Here is a 4787-nt window from a genome sequence, read left to right as displayed (position 1 = left end):
CATTTACATTTAAGGTGATTATTGAGAGATATGTATAAATTCTTGTGGTTTTTGAGGACTTTTCTCTGTTTTTTTTTTTTTAAATTATTGTTTGATCTTTACTTTCTCCCCAATTCTTACTAGGGGTTTACTGGCTTATTGTGTTACAAACATGGCAGATTCCTTCCAGTTCTCACTTGTTCATTTATTTTTCTCATAAATTTGTTCTTTCCTGCGCAGGAGTGATTGAAATTCTTTCCCTCTGCTCTACATTTTATTCCTGAGAGAATCTTCTGCAGGGCTGACTGGGTTGGATGTCATGGACGCCCTTAGTTTGTGCTTACCTTGAAATATGTTTATTTTCTGTCAACTTAAAAAAGATTTATTTTTAGTATTTTAAAGTTTTGTGTGTGTATGTGTGTGCGTGCATGTGTGTGTGCGCGTGTGTGTGTGTGTGTGTGTGTGTGTGTGTGTGTGTGTGTGTGTTCAGGTGCCTGCAGGAGGCAGAAGTGATGTATCCTCCCAGAGCTGTAGCTACATGGATTTGTGAGCTGCCTGATGTGGGTGCTAGGAACCAAACTCTGGTCCTTTGCAAGAGCAGTGTATACTTTTGACTGCTAAGTCATTTCTCCAGCTCTTCTCTATCAGTTTTAAAAGATAGATTTGCTTGACATAGCAATGTCAGTTAGCTAGTGTTTACCTGAAGGACTTGTTATTTGCCTTCCATGGCTTTCTGGAGTTTAGGGTTGCTGACAAGAAATCTTACATTATTTTTATGCACTTGCATTTATAGATATGTAGGTGTTTTATCTCATAGCATTTAATAGAGTTTATTTGCTTAGTGGTTTTGTCATCTTGATCATATAGTGTGCTACAGAGAGGTTCTCTGGTCATACTTTTGGGTCCTAAATGCCTCTTGTGTTTGGAGGCCCATTTCTTTTTCTAGCTTTGAGGATTTTCTGCTATAATTTTGTTGAATGGATTTTCTATACATTTAGTTCATGTAATTATATGGTCTGCTTCTGGAATTTATGAATCATCCTGCACAGTGCACATGCTAGTCTTCACTGTTTTTCCAATTTTAATAAGCTGCCAAAGTGAACACAATAGCAGCATATCTTATACCAAAAGAAAGCATAAGATAATTAAAATGGAAATTAGTATTTAAAATGTAGACACTTTCACAATACTCTTTTATCTAGCTAAAACAAATTACTTTATGCTTGCATATGTGTTTATCTGTGTCCTTTGGGTAAGGGTAACTCGATTATTTCTTCTGAATGTTATGTTTTCTTTTGTATAATATAACTTTTCACTTGAAATTATAAATATTTACAATTATGAATAATCTGAATATTCTGGATGGATTACTGCACAGTATCTTAACATACCAGACCATCATAGTCTACTTTTGAAAGATCTATAGTTATTTTATTCATTAAAATGAATAAATGAATAATATTTATAGGAGCTCAATGATCATTCTTCAGTCATTTGTTTCTGTCTTTTTCCATGACTTCACTTTTGTTTAATGTATTGGGAAACAATTTCCAAGGTTACTTGATTAGAATATACTTTTGTTACATATATTATCTGATATAGGCACATGCTTTCTTCAGTGCTAAATTTTAGACATAGAGATGTGACAATTTGGCTTAAATGGCATAAACATGCTTGTGGTTCCATATTTTATATATTGCTTAGAGAATCAAACATTCTCATTACCTGTGTGTGTGTGGGGTATATTTTGTTTTGTTATGTTACTGGGTTACTAAGAGTTCAACCCAGGGCCTTATCTATGTTAGGGAACTGCTCCACCCCTGATTAACATCTCTAATCCCTTTATGGTTTTATTTTGAAATGAGATATTGCGGCGTAGCCCAGGCTTGCCTTGAACTTACACTTTTCCTATCTGAACTTCCTGAGTCCTGGCAGGGTGGGAAAATTCTGGATTTACATAGCATCAAGGAGTGAAGTGTGACAGAGGCCTTATTGGAAATTTGAGGGTAGAGGTATTCTCCAGTGTGTACACAGACAACTTGGGGTCATCTTCTCTAACAAGTGGGGAACCACTAAGCACTTTCAGGAGTGTTTGCACCAGTCATTTACAAGGAAACATGGTCCTTAAAGCTCTGTGGAAATGAATTTGGTCAAGCAAGACCTGTCTCTTAAAGGAAAACTTTCCTAATTTCATACTGGAGATTGGAGAAATTAGCCACGGGGTTACTTTGCCGAAACTTTCCATCCGGACTCCAAAATTAAAGCTATTCTGATGAGAATCTCAAGGATAGTCTGGGTCATATTACATAAGCCAGGTTGGATTTCAGAAAATGAAATGCCCTATTTTTATACATTGCTAATAAAATCAAGCTTGTGACTTCTCTCTGAAAATTTTAGGCAACACCACCACAGTATTGTAGCTTCTAGTGCATTTAGATGAACACTTTCTGGTTTTAGAGGGGTTCAAAGAAAAAGAGAATCATTTTATTCATCTTTTGCATTGGTAATAAAGGGCTGTTTATAGTTCACAGTATTTTTATTTCACTTTCATGCAATTTTTCTTGGTGAGTGTCTTAGTTAGAGTTCTACCATGATACACCATGACCAAAAGGCAAGTTGGAAAGGAAAGGGTTTATTTGGCTTATACTTCCATATCACTATTTATCATTGAAGGAAGTCAGAACAGGAGCTTAAACATCGCAGAAACCTGGAGGCAGGAGCTGATGCAGAGGCCATGGAGGAGTGCTGTTTGCTAGCTTGCTCAGTCCACAAGGTTGGATGTCTCAGCTGGTCTTCAGTATATGCTAGAATTTTGAAGAAGTAGTCTCTAATGCCAGTGAAGGAATGAACTTGCTAGCAAGGTGAGAGCAAACAGGCAAAGAGCAAAAGTTTCCTCTTTCTATGTCCTTATATAGGCTTCCAGCAGGAGGTGTGGCCAAGATTAGAGGAGAGTTTTCCCTCAACAAATGATCTAGATAAAGGTGTGTCTTCACAACTCAAGATCTGGATTGGAAATGGATCTTCCCATTTCAAAGTAAGCAAAAAATCCCTCCCTCATACATATGCTCCTCTGTTTTTGGGTTTTAGTTAATTCCAGATGTATTCAAGTTGACAAATAAGAATAGCCATTACCTATCCTTGGTGCATGAGCAGACTTTTTGGTGCCCACTACCTATGATGGGACACCTTGCATAGCCTTGAGGCAGGGGGAGGGGCTTGAACCTGCCTCTACTAAATGTACCTTCCCATGGGAGGCCTTACCTTCTTGTAGAAGGGAATGGAGGTGGGTTGGGAGGGGAAGGCTGGAGGGGCAGGAGGAAAGAAGAGGAGGATCTTTGATTGGTATGTAAAATGAATAAAAAATTTCTTAATTAAAAAAAAGAATAGCCATCACGAGTCAACTTGACATGCAATAATCAATTATGTCATAATTAATTTCCAAATTAAAACAATAACAAGGTCATAATAATGTCAAAACATTATACAACTATCCCATGTACAATAATTCTTAACAAAGTATGACAGAAACACTCATGTCAACTATAAGCCTCATTTCTATAACTGATCACATGACCTTAGTTGGTATTTATAACTACCTTTCTCTACCACCTATTTTTTATCTGTATTGACCCCATCCCTAGCAAGCACCTCAGTGGGTCTTGGCTCTTTTCCAGGAGGAGTGACCCATACTTTCATTCCCAAAGGGTCTATGCCCTTTGTCATCCTGGATTAGGCTGTTGTAGTTTCCCATTGACTTTAATCACAAGACATGGTAGTACCAAGAGATGTCCTGAAGGATCTCTTGCATTCCAGTGTCACGTCCGCCTCGACCAGCAAGGAAGACGCAACACCAGGCTCTTCTCCAAGCAGTTTATTCAGGAACCTTGAACAATCTTCTGACCCCGGGGAAAGCCATCTTCTGACTCCGGGGAAAGCCAGCCCACGCCCTTTATAGCCACTGGGCAACCAACCCCGTAGTGCCACGTGGACAATGCCGATAGCGTCAGACATACGCAAGCAAGCCAGATTCCACGCCCAAGCCAAATAAGGAGTTGTTTATCCCAGAGAACACCTGCCATCGGGAAGGCGGAAGCCGGACACCGGCGCCATCTTTGAGGCGCGGCCGTGCACGGCTCTCTACACTCCAGACATTATCCTTCTTACCTCCATTGTGGAGAAGCAATCCTGGAATGGGTAGCCATTCCAGCTTTGATCTGGAAGTTCTAACCCCCATTGAGGCTTCGGTAACTGTCACACTTACAAGGCGGGGTCAAGAGAGGACCCTGAAGACTCAAGATCCGGATGCTCCCGCTCTCTTGGTTCCTGGACCCTGGATGTTGGTCAAGCAGAGTTCTCCACAGAACACTGCCGGACTGCGCTACACCTTTCCCAGACCCTGTAATCTCTCCCTTCACTTGTAAGTTACCCCACAAAATAAACCTCCCTTTTAACTACGTGGAATTGCCTTAATAATTTCACCAATACAATCCAATCTCCCCATGGTAATCTGAATCAATCACCCCTCCTAATAGTATTATTCCTTTTTTAGTCTGTTGCTTTAAAGGCATCAGAAGCCCAAAGTGACCTGGGGAATGTCTGAGCTTCCAGTTCAGTGGAATATTTGTTGTGGCTTCTGCCTGAAGTGCTCCCATATCTGGAAACAAAACATCTAGGCCAGCAGAACTTAAGGTAGTGGGGACAGGAAGCAAATATTTTCCTAGTGGGTTACTAGGGGTGACAGTGAGGGGCACTATTCCTCTTTTCACTCCTTGATTACTGGACGCATGGATTCTGGCTATTCGAGAAAC

At 40.0% G+C, this 4787-nt stretch overlaps 1 non-coding gene across 1 annotated transcript; it reads right to left on the bottom strand.

The window, feature by feature from the left end:
* Window positions 1-984: 984 nt before the first annotated feature.
* Window positions 985-1091, bottom strand: LOC128106788 (U6 spliceosomal RNA). The gene has a single exon (XR_008216837.1). It is a non-coding gene; the product is annotated as a U6 spliceosomal RNA (small nuclear RNA).
* Between the last annotated feature and the right edge of the window lie 3696 nt (window positions 1092-4787).

This window comes from Peromyscus californicus, unplaced genomic scaffold, assembly GCF_007827085.1.
Source record: "Peromyscus californicus insignis strain IS unplaced genomic scaffold, ASM782708v3 Scaffold_9__1_contigs__length_137607984, whole genome shotgun sequence".
Classification (NCBI taxonomy): domain Eukaryota; kingdom Metazoa; phylum Chordata; class Mammalia; order Rodentia; family Cricetidae; genus Peromyscus; species Peromyscus californicus.
Note: the sequence above shows the minus strand (reverse complement) of the source record. Positions and strands in the feature narration are given on the sequence as shown.